Genomic DNA, 16572 nt, shown 5'->3' with positions numbered 1-16572 from the left:
CGTAGAAGTGACGCAGTGAAATCTATGAAATTTCACTGCGTCACTTTTAGGACGCCGTTGCGTCAAAATCTTGCGCCTGCCTCACAGCAGGCGTTAGACTAACGCAGGCCCTTACACATGGGGCTTGCCCCATGTGAAAGGACGCATTGCTAGAGTTGCATCACTTTTGTGACACACTCCAGCAATGCATCACTTTTGCGCTTACAGATACGTCAGAAATACTGACGTATCTGTAACTCCTTGTGACATGATGAGTCATACATTAAATATGACGCATCAGGAATGTTGCAAGGAGTGCGCACTGAGAAATGACGCATCGCTGCTTTCACGCAGCGATGCGTCATTTCTCATAAGTGAGGCCCAACATATTTTGAGGACAGGCATATGTTATCAAGAGAAAGTTAAGAAGATAAGAGAGGGCATCGGCAGGGTGGAAACGTAGGAGAGGTAGGGAGCAGTAATAAAAATAATATTAATAAATAGAGCAAAGCAAGAGGGTAGAAAATTGATTGGTATTAAAGAGAAGAGGAGGTAACATAATAAAATGAAGTAAAAGGGGAAAAGGTAACAGGGGTGTAAAGGATAGGAAAAGCATAAATAGGCTGGGGAAGTAGTAAAAAAAAGCATTTGCAATGCAATCGGTCGCGCCTTTGGGACCTTATATGTCTTTAGCTATGCAGCACATTAGCCTGGGCGCTGAAACATTTACTGTTCTTTAACATGGAGGGAAAGTAAGCACCAAACTGTGTGACATGCCAGGTATGGGAACACATGGAGAGAAATATTGCCTTTCGGCGGGAAATGGTGTAATCCAAAGCTCTGTTTTAATATAAAAACAGGCTGTACCATCAGTTTCGGGTGGGAACCTTGCCGATCAAGTCCTTTACTGCGAAGTGGGCAATAAATTCAAGTAACAAATGCCCCTTCTGTCTTGATCAGGTAGAAAGTCTAGGTCACATATTCTTTGCATGTCCTGCTTATCGATCGCCTAGACTAAAATGGTTGAAACCAATTTGCAAAACACTTAACTGTGGGGGTAGCCACGCAGCCCTGCTTAAATTGCGAGATTTACGCACTGCTAAATCAGTGATTTGTGTTGCTAAGTTTTTGGGTTGGCTGTGGCTAATTCGTGCAACGAAACTGCAAACCGTCTTTTAATTGTAATCAGTTTTTATGCTTGTATTTTGCTATATTCAATCTTTTATGTACCTGGGGATCAAATGTATAATGCTGTAATGTTGAAAATGTTTTAAAAATAACTTTGTTGTCTTTTATGAATTTTTTATTCGAAATAAAGACTATTTGAACTGAACTGTGAACTGTATAAAAGCAGGACCTTCGGTGGTCATATCACTGAAAATACAAAATTTAAAAAAATATTATTGTCTACGGTTGCTTGTAGAAGACAATTTATATGGACTGGAATCTAGAGAATGCTTAGGTGATTCTGGTATTTTACTGACCTCTGCTGGTCACTTTCTATCAAGAATGTTAACTAGAGGCAATAGAACAGAAAAAACTCCATAAGCAGAAGTATGCAATGATCGGGCTGATCTCCAGAGCCCACCAAGTAAATACACATATAAGTATATACTAAGGTATATATACTAAAGTATATGTACTAAAGTATATACTAAAGTATATACAAGAGGTCTTGAATGCTCGACCTAAAAAGGGGTAAAGCTAATGGGTAAAAGGCATATGGTTAGTAAAGAAAAGGAAGGGGAAGTAAAACGGAAAAGGTAGCAGGGGGGGTGGGGGGAGGGTATAAAATGAGAAAAATAGAAGGAGTATGGGGAAATAGTAAAAGTAAAATTAAAAGGAGTAAAGCAGTACAGTAAAAGTATTGGTATTAAAGAAAGGGAAGGGGAAAAATATAAGAGAGTAAAAGGCGGAAGGTAACAGGGAGGGTTTATAGGAAGGGAAAAATGTAAATGGGGTAGACATAAGTATTAAAACTAAGAAAAGTAGTAAAGCAGGAGGAGGGGACACACGGTATGGGTATTAAAGAAAGGAAAAGTAAGTTGAGGGTGTTTATGAGGAGAATATCTTAAAAAAATAAAGGTTATGAAGGTGAAATCTCCTTAAAAGAATATGAAAAATATGAAGAAACAAATATTTCTACAAAAATGTTTTTCTACACGTTTTGTTTAGTCGCACTACAGAAAACAAATAACAAAGAAATCTTTGTCAAAAAGAGTTCAACGAGAAAAAAATCTGACTCACTTTCTTTAAGTATGTATTTTATTCAGAAATACAAACAACCGAACTTGCACTGGAGATGGAGGACAGCTTTCTGACTATTACAACAGAAATTACAATACTGTAAAGATATTATTTAACTAGCACTGCATGGCCTGATGTACTGTCCTTGGTTAGCAACACAAATGCTAATATTGCACAGCATGTGCGATACGAACAAAGAATATTTTTTTGCTGTGATGGCTCAAGTAATATGTCACAGTGAAAAAATTGTATATGGCAGAATATGCTGATCCTGCCCATTTAACATTAAAGAGATAGGATTCCCTTTTGGAATCCTCCGAAATGCTTGAGAAAGCAAGGAGGGAGACCTTCGAGGTCTGCAAACCTTCCTTCCCACCTGCATTTGCATTTACCAAATTCCAAAACTTCAGCCCTGTCCCTTGATGGGACAGGTACTAACATTTTAACAAATGCATAATAACGGGTATATCATTAGGTCATTCAGTGGGCTGTCTGTGCCCACAGATTCCATGCCTGTCATTCTCAGAGAATAAATAGCCTTTCACACAAAGCTTCTTTTTGCAAATAAATGCCACCTATTTGAAGTGTCAGCATTTAAGGGTTTATGTCTGCCACAACAATCGCAATGTATTAATGCATATCATTTTTATTCACCAGGAAGTGGGGTAGATGGCTCCCCTCGGAGACCCCATCTCATCAGAAAGAGTTGCAATGTGGTCATTATGGTTTGGCTTGATAGTGCAGCTGTCGCCAGACAATTATTTTATAATCGCCAGGACGGGGGCTTTGGCTCCGCTCACATGTTGGGAGCCAGGAGCGCATGTTTTGACTGGGCGTAAGTTGTGTGCTTCCACAAAAAGCTGCTTACCCTCCATGCAGCTATGATAATTTTATTTATCCAGCTGCCTGAGCTTGAACTTTCAGAGGCATACTACGACATTGTAAAGTTATTAAAGTGTCTTAGATGGATAGATAATTTATGGTGTTCTTCTCTGGTAGTAGCACAGATGAGAGGAGGACAGTCATTAACCTACATGGACATTTAGGACTGGCTTAAGAGTGCTAGTGTCACTTGACCTTTTAACCTACATCAATAATATTCTACAGTTCTTTGCTTCCACACAAATACATAGCCATTCCTATTCTATCTACTTGCAGTGCTTCACATTACCATACAACATTCCTGTAAAGCGAGACATACTGGCATTGCCAATGCTAGCTGTAATTTGAAAGCAGTACATCCATGTGATTCAGCTCTTTATGCTTGTAGAATCTGGTTTAAATAAACACATACAAAGTGTCAAATTGCATAGGCAGCTTTAATACATGAAAACATGGGGCCATGGCCATGTGCAAATCAACATGTCCACAGAATAGCGTTTAATCACATCTTTTACGTCTGTAAACCACACCTTGAAGCTGAGAAACCGTGTTCGAGTCTCGGCCGGGATGCTCAATATCCTCTGAGTCTGAGCAAATCACTTAATCTCCCGTTCCTTTTTTTTTTTTTTTTTTTATTCATCAACATCAAGATTGCAATTTCATTTTCATTATGTATTTCACCAAGATAAGAAAATCAGATAACATTCATTATAACAAATTGATTCCTTAAAAAGTTCATAAATTCATACATTAATTTAGTAAATTCTATCCATACTGGTTCTTGCTGACTCAACGTAAAGCAAATGATTAAATATCTTACTGTATGCTTACAACTCCCCCAGCCTTTGCTTCCATTCTATTATTGGAGCCCATATTCATTTCGCAGCTTCTCTTCTTGCCCTTCCCTTTTTTTCATATAGAGCCTGTTCCAAGGTAAAAATCGCCAACAGTCTGGAAACCCATTGTTGTGATGTCGGTGGTCTGGGATCTTTCCATAGCGACGCTATACATAATCTACTTAGTACCATGGCTATATACAAAAACTCATAGTGAGGTACTTCCAAGCCATCCTTAGTTACTCCTAAAATCATTACTTCATCCGACAATGCTATATTCATTCCCAATGAATTATTAAAAAAACTGTTCCAATTCTTGTTTATAGCTATCTAAAGCAGGGCATGAAGCAAACATATGAATCGTATCAGCTTGGGTAGATTGACATCTTGGACAGGTTATACCGCTTATTCCACCCCACTGTGCCACCCTGTGGGGGGTATGATACAGTTCAAACAATGTTTTATATTGCTGGGTTTGCAGATTTGTTGTTCTCAGCACCGTATTTGACATTTTTAACGATTTCTCAGCCTCATTCCCTGTCAGCCCCAGTTTAGTTCCCCATTTCTCAAAAATTTTTCCGAGTCATCCTCCTTGTATTTACATATTTCGCCATACAACTGCGATATGGAACACCCTGTTTCTTTTCTTATGTCTTCCATCAAATCTACCTTTTGCATGTCAACATCCCCACCCCGCTTTCTTGATAGGACTGACCTAATTTGTAGATATTTATAAAAATCTCTATGCCTTAAATTATATAACCGTTGCGCGTTCTCATATGTGATTATTACCCCTGCCGCCCCTATAAGGTCTCCTATAGTTCTTACCCCTTGCCTGTCCCAATCTTTCATTATGGAATCATGGAATATTCCTCGGAGCGATGGGTTCCCATATAACGGTGTATAGTAGTTCATTCTACCCAATTTTAACTTCTTCTTAATGGTAGACCATATAGTTATTGCAGCCCCCAGGGTCTTAAAGCGTACCTTCTTGTAGTAACTTTTCTCATCATATTTGAGCAACCATCTATCCGAGTCCTTAACCAAAAGCTCGTATACATCCGGAATCATATCCCTCCCTCTCCATTTATCCGTTATATCCCCCCCCAGCATCCCTCTTATATATTGTAAAACTGTTGCCCAATAATAAGCTTTGAAATCGGGAAGCATCAACCCGCCACGGTCTCGGGGTAGCGACAGAAATATTTGACTGCAACGTGTTCTTCCTCCTGCCCATATGAACCTGTTTGTTACCCCTTCTAGCTCCCTGAACCATTTATTATCAAATAACAGGGGAATGGTCCTAAAAAGATAAAGCACTTTAGGCAAGAAAGACATTTTTATCAGGTTGCACCGGCCGATTGTAGTTAAATGTAGATTGTTTAATCGATTAAAATCATTTTTAGCCTTACGTATTATAGGTTCTACATTTTTTCCCACTACTGTTGAAATATCAGAGGTGATTAAGACCCCTAAATATACCGCTGTCTTGGTGACTCTTTGATCTACAAGCGTTATTTTTTGATTCATTACAACTTGTGTTTTATCTACATTTAGCTTATATCCTGATAGTTTTCCGTGTATAGCTGCCTCTGCTTCTATCGCCCGTAATGCCATTTCTGGATCACAGGATGTGACCGCCAGATCATCCGCATACCCCAGAATTTTTGTTTCATGTCCGTTCAAAACAATTGGCCGTATGTCTATATTCTGCTATATTCTCCTTATAAATGCGTCTATATATAGGGCAAAGAGAAGTGGAGAACAAGGACATCCCTGTCTGGTTCCCCGCCCAATCATTATCGCATTGCTCATTTCACCCATAATTCTAAGTTTTATTCTTGGATTAATATATAGTGCCCTTACAGCCTTTATAAAACCGCTCCCAAGGTTTACCTTCTCTAACACTGCCCAGAGGAATCCGCACGAGACCCTATCAAATGCTTTTTCTGCATCTAATAATATTAGTGACATAGGGTCTCGTGAGGCTGCCGTTCCATCAAACAGGGTTAAAACTCTCCTGATATGTTCTGTAGTGCCTCTCCCAGGGATGAACCCATGCTGTCTGGGGGATACTATCTTACCTATTACCCTCCCTAATCTATTTGCCATGATTTTCGAATAGATTTTCACATCGCTATTCATTAAACTTATTGGTCTATATGACCCAGGATTAGTTGGAGGTTTATTTTTTTTAATAAACACTATCATAGTTGCTTCGCTCCAAGACTCTGGGGGAGGGATACCTTTTTGAATATTAATTATTAAATTATAAAAATCCCCTTCTATTTCAGGCAAAAAGATTTTATAGAATTCTAATGGTATAGAATCTGGACCAACAGCTTTCCCTGCTGCAAGATCCAAAATTGCTCTATGCATTTCCCCTCGGTTAAACATAATTTCCAAAACCCCTTTATCAGCAGCATCCAGTTTTTCTAAATTTGCTCCTTCGAGAAATTCCTCTATCTCATGCTTCTCGCCCCCTTGATCGGGATTATAAAGTATTTGATAAAATTCTTGAAACCTGGCACATATATCCCTTGGTGCTATCACCATGCTGCCATCTTGAAGCATTACCTCTGCGATATCACCCTTTGTAGCCGCCTGTCTTGTTTGCGAGGCTAATATGCGGCCGATCTGTTCAATTAATGTGTCTGTCTGTAACGCAACTGGTGCTCATGTAAAGCGTTCTGATAACTTCGGGTACAGTTCGCACTTTATAAACCCCCTCCCCCCCAAAAAAACAAGGCGATTTCTTCTTTGTAATGAACATTTACATTGTGCGTTGTTGCTCAGACAGGACAAAATTACACAATGTTAAAGAATATAACCAATCAGAGAAAGTAAGAAGACACGTGCCACTGGCGTGATAAAACATGGTGGAGTGCTTGATGTCCACATGCCCAGTGATTGGGACAGTGGGGACTTCTCAGAACTTGACAACAACATAGTTTACTAAATATAAATATACATGGTATACTAAGGATGGCTGTTACTGGGCTAGTGAGCAAATGCATGTTGCAAGTAGTTTCCTTGAGCAAGCCTTGCATTACAAGCTGTTTAGTTTATCGGGGTTTAGCAGGTTACATTAGTTTATACAAGGTCATTCTACTTTTGCACATATAATTCAGGCCTTGTCATCATTGAATATCACTAAACATGACCAAGACAGAATGGATTTCGCATAAATTAAAACACACTTCCACTTCCTGGTGTTCTTAATCTCTTGGCACTGTCTGGCATCCATCAGTGTTTGGGCCTAGATATTGTGTCCGGCATGCGTGTTACAGTGGGGAACAATTACGATTACTGTATTGCATCATCGTTAGTACCACCTGGTCAGTCTATTGTGGTTACATGATGTATCGTAATCTGTGGTAAGCTGTGTTGACAACTATTAGACTTGAGATATTTGGGTCAAACAAAACCTGGTCATTTATTAGCTACTGTTGCATGTGTACCTGGGGAAGAAACCTTTCTTTTCCATGCACCATCGAATCTGGGTTGCATCCGGGATGCATATTTAGACCACTACTCACTGGTCTATGTTTAAACCCAAGATGAAATCCTCCTAGTACTAGCCCTAAACTCTGAGTTCTGTAATACTCCATTATTGATGACAACTTCTAATTCGACAAGTAATGGAATTTCATGTAGGTGTATTTACTTCACAGCTGTAGTGGTAAAAGGTGATGTTCCCTATTACTCTGTAAGTTATAATCTACTAGGCACTGTTGGAGCGGCTGTGCGCACATATTAAAAACATGATATATTTAACTTTGCTTCGCATTTCACTTTCAATTCAACATTGTTCTTTATCCCTCACAATATGTTTCCACTTTTTCCTTAATTTCCTGTGGTAAAAAGTTCAAATTCTCAATGTCATTCAATGTTTCTACTTTGAAGTAAAAAGGTATTTGTGTAAAATCTGCAGGTACAATGAACAGTACAGGAGAACCGAGAACACAGTAGGTACCCATGGCAATTTCTTGGCAGGCCTTGAAAATGTGTCAGACATTGTTATCTGTGTGGATGCCCAAAGTAGACTCTGAAGAAAAACAAGAACTTCCAAGAAAATATCTTGCTCCTGGTGTTATCGTCAGTACTATGCCAGAGGTTACTAGTATTTAGTACAATACTAGGTACATTTTTTAAATCGCAGGTTGTAACAGTGTGGCCCAGGTAAAACTGTAGGTGATGTAGTTGGAGCTCTGATGCTCTCTTGGTGTGTCCTGGATTGGGGTTGTATAGTGCACTCCGGTTTATCAACTTTTGATTTTCAACTGATTTTTTCTAATGTTTTGAAGGGGTGTGCTTGATGGGAGGGAGGAGCCACTCTCCGCTTAAATTAGACTGAGTTTAAACTAGTGACTGACGTCATTAGTCCCATCCCGCACTACCTGTGGCAGAAATCCATCTGTCTGAGTACTCTTCAAATTGCCCACACTTGTATAGTCTTTCAAAAATATTATGTAATATATTTTTTTCAAAGATTAAATTTTTTTAAGCATACTGTATGTACATTTGACATAAACAATAAATTCTTGTATGTCTTACTCTAGACATGAATTTGCTATCCGAGCAGAACAAATAATTCAAATGAAAATGAAAAGATAATCCAGTCCCAATGCATTTCGGGATTATATCCCTTCTTCAGGGGCACTGAAAAACATAATATAGAAAGCATATGTAAACTCTTTACAGAAAGACATTCAGCACATGTAACACTGATGCAGTTAATTACATTAAATTACACACTCTGTCTCTTAGAATAATAATGAAACTGAAACATGAACAAACCAGACAATTGCAAAATAACAGATGTGAGTGTAGCAGTAGATAAACAGATACATAACCATAGAATGAGACACAAAACTTTAGTCAAACATGAGACTGAAGGGCTTGTGGTGATAATGCGACTTTGGATAAATGACTGAAACCAAGAAAACGAACCTATTGATGAATGGAGTCTTATGAACAAGAACAGGAGATTAAATATTTGTAAATAGACCCTTCCCGAAAACGAAACTGGAGAGAACCTGTAATGATGTCTGTGCTTTGAAACGTAGAAACAATTTTCGACAAAATCTGCGAAATTGAAGTAAAACGTAGTATAAATATGTAACCACGTGGTGGTGTTTATAAACGGTAACCGGAAAATTCTCGAGGTCAGAAAAGTACACCTTCTTAACCGTATGGTTTGACGAAGAAATGTACCAGAAAGATCCTCTGTGCATGTTTTTTTTATGAACTGCACAGAAGCGACAGAAAACAAAAGAAATATAGGTTTTAAAAAAGCGCTGATCTGGCGTTACAAAAAGAAGTTGAACGCAAACTATCTGCGGAATCTGTAATGAGTCGTACCTTTTTTTTGCAAAACTAAGTTTTAGTCAACCTGAAAACCTCGTGATGTAGAAGTTGGTAACTGAGCCTTGTAGCTGAGAAATCAACAAATTATAAATAATTGATTCAGACTCCTAGTGTCTTTAAACAATGTGTCGACTGGGTAAAAAAACTACAAAGCGCAGAAGTACATTGCAGATAAGCTGAAGCAGTGAAACCGATTGAAGGCTCGATAGTTAGTTCAGAAATAACGATTGGCTTCTTTTATGAAAGCGAGGTCTAGAAAATAAATGAAAGATGGATATTTTTAGAACTGTTTTGCTGACAATCCCTGAGATTGTCTGCTGACACAAAAAACATACCGTTTAAAGCCAAGCTCGGGAACGAGGACAAACGTCTGGTTCTCTCATTGAGGGAACGGATTTCCGCGTGGAGACGCGGACCGGAGTTAGACGACGGACTACGGAAGTAAATTTATGTGTAGCCGAGACCGGCTGAGAATAAGAAGTGAAAAAGTGACTATGAACGATGTAAAAGCCTGAAGTTAGCGTAAAAAAATGTTTTTATGTTCCTGGTTGAAACGTTAACTAATTCATGCGGCAATGATTGTGAATACTAAATTTTGTGTGAAATTAATTAAGGGAAAGATGTGAACAATCGTAGAAGTAATAAATGACATGGAAAACGGACACGGTCCTCACTCGATGCAACAGCTCGCCATATTGGCTGTGAATAAATTCTAAAACCAAAGTGAGTTGGCATCTAATGTGAATCTGCTTGAAGAGGCCTGCTCCAGATGTTGACTAGAAACTGGACGTGTCAGAAAAATCACGAACAAACTAATGAATGCATAAAATAATAACAGCAAAAACAGGAGTGCTTTTTTAACATTAGTTCATATACTGCAAACAGTGAAAGACAAGATGTAATCTGGAAAATTCACTATTGTTTTTAGACCTGTGTATGTTTTAAATCGGGGAGATATCCTGTCACTTAAAAGAGTAAAATGAAACCATATTTATGTACTATGATTTCCAATCTTTGAAAGAGTAAGCTAGTAATGTCTGGAAGTGAAAAACGAAACTTCATATTTATGAAGGTTATCTGACAAAAGGAGAAATTCTATGCCCCTAAAAGAATCAATAGAAGGCCACAATAATACAGTGATTCAAAAATAGTTGCTGACCAGTTTGTTGGTTCAAAGAAAACATGACATATCTGTTTTATCACTTAAAACCCTTTGGTGCCTGGGTTTGCAAAAACTCTATCCACCAAATTTCTCTCTGTGATAAACACTTTTCATTGTTTCGATCTGCCATGATTTGAATCTGTTCCAAAACCTGAAATCTGTGTTGTGGGATGGTATGATTCATTTCTGTCCAATGTGAAACTAAACTTGATGTTAAAGTTTTATTTCGTATCCGACTTTTACTTACTTTTACTTTGCGCTCAGTTTTTCCTACGTATAGTTTGCCGCAGGGGCATTTGATACTGTAAATAACATGTGATGAGTTGCAATTAGTTTGCTGTCTGAGTCTGATTTTTTTGGCATTCTGAGGATGTAATATATAAGGTCCTTCCATCACATTATTGCAATGAGTGCAGTTGTAACATTTTCTCATGCCTTGATGAAGTTTGGTTGATACTACTTCCTTTTTGGTACGAGTAACCAGCTCATGCAGGTTAGAATTTCTAGTATGTGCAAACAGTGGTTTGTTTTCAAAAATACCCTTAAAATCTTCCTCTTTTTGCTATAATTCCCATTGTGTGTTGATTATGTTTTTGATTGCGTTGGTTTGTATGGAGAACTTACTTACAAACACTTGTCGGTCTTTTTTGGGCTTCACTTTGGGTTGAATCAGTTCTTCTCTTGTAACTGATGAAATTTTATCTTCTGCTGTTTGTATGACCTCTCTGGGATATCCTCGGGCTTCAAATCTTTGTCTTTGTCTTGTAGTTTCTGAATTGAGAGCTTGTTCATTAGATAAAATACGTTTAATAAGTGCTAGTTGAGAGTAAGGTAGGTTTCGTAGTAGATTCCTTGGATGAAAACTGTTGTATGCTAAAGTATTATTCCTGTCTGTAGGTTTGTGGTAAACTGTGGTTTCCATCTTGTTGTTTTGCAATTGTACTAGTACATCCAAGTATGGTACCTCTTGACTCTCGATAGTGTAAGTGAATTGGATACGCGGATTTCTTGTATTAAGTTCTTGTAATTTGTCTACCAACAAGAAATGGGGATCCTTCCATAGTAGAAATATGTCATCGATGTACCATTTATAAAAAACGGTGTGTGTTTTCCAGATGTTCTCGTCAAGATGAAGTCGTTTTCAAATTTCGCCATAAAGGTATTGGCAAATGATGGGGCCCCTGAAAACCCCATAGATGTTCCACTGATTTATAGAAAATATTCAGTTTTCCATTTGAAATAGGAATGACATAGACAAAATTGAAGTAGTTCAAGAATGAACACTTTGTTGGCTTCTATGTGTGGCATTTGTAGCAGTACCCACTCGCACACTTCCAAACCTTCTGCTAGCGGAATTGAGGTGTATAAGGAAGTTACGTCTACCGTACATAGCAAGATATGATTCTCCTCCAATTTTACTAACTCAGAGATTGCAAAAAATGAGCCATGTCTCTTACATATGATGTCCACCCTTGTACTAAAATTTGGAGAAACTCATCTATATATTTTCCCAAAGGCTCAAACACGGACCCACAGCCACTGACTATAGGTCTCATTGGTGGATCAGTAGCGTTTTTATGGATTTTGCGAAGCATGTAGAGATCCTGACATCTTGGGTGTTTGACAGTCAAAACATTTTTGGTATTTTCATGGATCCATCCCATTTCCAAGGCTCTGTTCAAAATGTTCTCCAATGTTTTAGTTATATCTTGAATGGGGTTATGAGGTAGCTTCAGATAGGTCATTTCATCTTGGATGTGAGCTTCTACTTTGTTGTTGTAAAAAACCGTGTCCATGATTACCAAGGCTCCTCCCTTGTCAGATTTTTTTATTGTAATCTTGGGATCCTCTGACAATTTTTTGAGTGTGTTAAGTTTGTGTTTATTCAAATTGGATCTGTGGTTTTGATGCCAGTTAATTTTTTGTAAATCTTGTTTCACTAGGATCTCGAAAGTATCCAAGATTATGTGCGATATAGGTGTCATGTATGTACTTGGCTCTTTAAATTCCGTGTATTCAAGTTTCTCTTTTTGATGTGAAAATTCCGGCATCGTTGGTACTATGTTTTCAAAGAAGTGCCTGAGTCTTAGTACACGCATGAATTTGAAAAAAGAAACTTCTGTTTCCAATTTGTTACTTTGATAAGTAGGTACAAATCCAGTGCCTTTTTCCAAAACTTTGAGTTGTTGTTTCCCCAGTTTTTTTGAAGAAATGTTTATGGCTAAACTCTGTTTTTGCTCCTCAGGTTTTGACTGATCGTGTCCTTTTCCACGGCGGGTCTTGCGTTGTCTGATGTTTCCGGTGGTTTGCCTGCAGGGAGACCCTTGTCTAAAAAACTCTGGTGTTTGGATGTTATGCTGGTTGATGCTTGTTTGCCTTCAGCTGAAGATCCTGAAGTTCCCAAAGTTGGTAGGGTTACTGGTTGGCGAGTTGCTGATAAATCTTTGTCTGATACCACACTCTCTTGTGATGATGATGCAAATTTTGGAGGTGGTTTTCTTCTCGCGTACACTTCTGCCCAAGTATAAACTTCGTTGAGTTTATACTCAATCGTGTCTCTTTTAAATATGGCTGAGATACCCGCCACCCCCTCTCAACACAATCCCCAAAAATGGGAATACGGAAACAGTTCTGAACTTTTGGAAGGCGGGAGGGAGTTACCCTCCCGGCCGTATTTATTAAAAATATGAAACAAAATTAAAACATTAAAATAACAGTTTCATATCATGTACAATTTCATTTCCACATTACGATGTTTTGGCTGACCTTAACACATTTCTAATACAAAGGTTCTCCTAGCCGATACTAACATCCTACAAATGCATTTTCAAATTGAAATTGTACATCCTAACGTTAAGGGCCAACGGCAAGGTCGTAACCGGTGTCAGATCCCTAAACCAGAACTCCCCCCTCACTTGTGAGGGGCGGCCGCACAGAGGACTGCACCTCATGTGCACATACCAATTTCCCTTGTCTTGACGGGGTCCCTGTTAACTCGACGCCATCTTAATGGTCGTCCGAGGACTCGTGTGAGGTGTCTAGAAGGTAGCGTAGACCCCCCTCCCCACCCCACACAACTTACCACATCTGCCGTCGCAGATTTCCTGGCCCCGGGAAATTCCCAGGAGGGGCCCGTAGCCCCTCCTATCCAGGGAGGGGCCTTGACCGCCTTCCCTTACCTTTCGGCGTCCCATCCTTAGAAGGGACCGCCTCCCCGTTGAGGGGCCAATGGCCACCTCCCCCCGGGCGCTCCCATCCGTAATGGGTGACGCCCCCCCCTAGGGATCTTCCAATTACTGCTCACCGATCATGACCTTACCGCCCGACCAAACAATAAATACGACAGACTAAACTAAAGAGAAAAGACATTTATATATTAAGCAATTCAACGTATGAACTCTCTAAAACATCACTGATCAACTCTGTGCAACTACTTTTATTTCATAAAACACACTGTAAAGAATTATCCACTTTATTGCATACCGAATCACAACTTTATTCAGAACAACCTGTAAGAAAACAATTACCACGTCAAATGACTTTATTTCAAAAACAACTTGCTGTCCTCAGGGGCTGGTGGGTGGGTCAAAATTGGCTCTTCGTTCCGTCTCGAGCTCACGTGCAGCGGGGAGGTGCAGCTTCAGAGCACAGGAACAAGAGGATGCTTCCTTGGCTTGTCGCTCCTTTTATCCTTCTTCGGGCGGGCGTAAAACCCGCCTCCACCCGCCTCCGGGGGCGTGGCTGGCGGCTTCAGTGTCTAGGACAACCCACTCTTGGGCGGGAAAAAGCGCGCCCCGGCTACGCCGCTTTGGGCATACCAGCCGAGATTCGCCTCCCGCCTCAAGATGGCTTCCCGGGGGGGTCAGGGCACTCCACCATACGTTCGGGGGGACCGAGTGGTCGCCCCTTTCCATATGGCTGAGATACCCGCCACCCCCTCTCAACACAATCCCCAAAAATGGGAATACGGAAACAGTTCTGAACTTTTGGAAGGCGGGAGGGAGTTACCCTCCCGGCCGTATTTATTAAAAATATGAAACAAAATTAAAACATTAAAATAACAGTTTCATATCATGTACAATTTCATTTCCACATTACGATGTTTTGGCTGACCTTAACACATTTCTAATACAAAGGTTCTCCATTAAGGGCCAACGGCAAGGTCGTAACCGGTGTCAGATCCCTAAACCAGAACTCCCCCCTCACTTGTGAGGGGCGGCCGCACAGAGGACTGCACCTCATGTGCACATACCAATTTCCCTTGTCTTGACGGGGGCCCCTGTTAACTCGACGCCATCTTAATGGTCGTCCGAGGACTCGTGTGAGGTGTCTAGAAGGTAGCGTAGACCCCCCTCCCCACCCCACACAACTTACCACATCTGCCGTCGCAGATGTCCTGGCCGCGGGAAATTCCCAGGAGGGGCCCGTAGCCCCTCCTATCCAGGGAGGGGCCTTGACCGCCTTCCCTTACCTTTCGGCGTCCCATCCTTAGAAGGGACCGCCTCCCCGTTGAGGGGCCAATGGCCACCTCCCCCCGGGCGCTCCCATCCGTAATGGGTGACGCCCCCCCCTAGGGATCTTCCAATTACTGCTCACCGATCATGACCTTACCGCCACAGGCCGGATAGTTGACCGGCTATCCGGACCCCCCACAAAACTCCTACCTAAAGGTCATGCTGTAAACTCTTTAACCAAGCTACGAGGTCTCCTATGAGTAAAGAATTCCCCACCCGGGACAAATGGACCCCATCTTCTAGATACATATGGTCCCCCCTGATACAACCATGAGGAATCGAATGCAATGTACTCGTACGGAACAGTCTACCAAGCTTGTTATTTACTTTCTTCACCGAATGATTTATAGCAGACACAGAATTAGCCCCCCGCCACACCTTTCGTGGAATCATATGGGACCATGCAATCGTGCACCCTGGAACCCTTCTCGCCAACCAACTTACAGTGGACAATATCAACTCGAGAAGTACCCGTCGACCAGTGGTCACCAAATCATTGCCCCCAAGATACACTATGATTATAGCTGGCGGTGACCTTGTCCGCCCTAAAAAACCCTCCATAAAACTTTGAAACTGGTCAATACAGAGCCCGCCCCTTCCGTAGAAGGTCACCCTGTACCCGTATTCCCCAGCCATGTGAATCATGTCACCTGCTTTGAATACGTCCGCGGCACGCCTCACGTATGAGTGGCCCACGACCCACACCACTCTTTCCTCAGCCGGTGATCTTTGACCGCTGGTTCCCAGGTGTCGGGTCGACTGCACAGTCCGCCCCGCCTCGTAAGCTTGCGAAACTGTAAACCAAACAAAACAAGAAGCGTGAGTACATGATATCAGCTTCACAACATGTGCAACCGCACATACCTTTTGTAACAATTCGAGGACCAACGCCCCAACTGTTTCACTTTTTCCACACTCAGACCCCTGGCTGTAGCCTCTGTAGCAGCCCCTATCCGGAAGGAATGGGTCCCAAACTCGCCCGGGTTCAAGCCAGCGGCCGAAATTGCCATTGCAAGCACCCGCTGGAACTGAAACCTCGTCAGTGGGGTGGCATCAGCATGTCTCAGCAAGGTCCCCCCCCATGATGCCGCCCTCTGCGCCAAATACTCCTCAAGGCATGCAACAGGGCACATGGGAGATCCGGGAATCCGCTGGACTACTACACTGTCCCCGATCGCACCCTGATCGGTCTTGGACCTGGCAAACGAGACAATCATCGTCTCCCCCTTAACTTGAATGTGCTCTCGGCACAGTCCACCCCCCGTATCCTGCTTGTTCTTTGCTACCACTTCGCTTACCCGCATAGCACCATGGAATGCTAATGCAAAAGCGGCCCGGAATAACACTGTCTCTGAATGAGATGAACATGTCGCAGGGAGTACGGACAGTAACAGGGCCAACCTTTCCAGACCTATCGGGTGCCTTTCATCTACTCTGCGACCCTCAAGGCGTTGCCACCCACGCAGCGCTTTCTGTACTACAAAAGACGCCGTGGGGTCCTGGATACCATGAGCCCGTGCCATAAAGGAAATGGCGGCCCGATGCCTCTGGGCCGTAGCTACCGATTTGCCTGCCTGATGTA

General features: G+C 41.3%; 1 protein-coding gene across 1 annotated transcript in view; it reads left to right on the top strand.

Annotated features, from left to right (window-relative positions):
• ALLC (allantoicase) overlaps positions 1-16572 on the top strand; it is a 798769-nt gene that overhangs the window by 484958 nt on the left and 297239 nt on the right. The window lies entirely within an intron of this gene.

This window comes from Lissotriton vulgaris, chromosome 6 (genome assembly GCF_964263255.1).
Source record: "Lissotriton vulgaris chromosome 6, aLisVul1.2, whole genome shotgun sequence".
Classification (NCBI taxonomy): Eukaryota; Metazoa; Chordata; class Amphibia; order Caudata; family Salamandridae; genus Lissotriton; species Lissotriton vulgaris.
The sequence above is the reverse complement of the archived record's forward strand: the minus strand, read 5'-3'. Positions and strand labels throughout refer to the sequence as shown.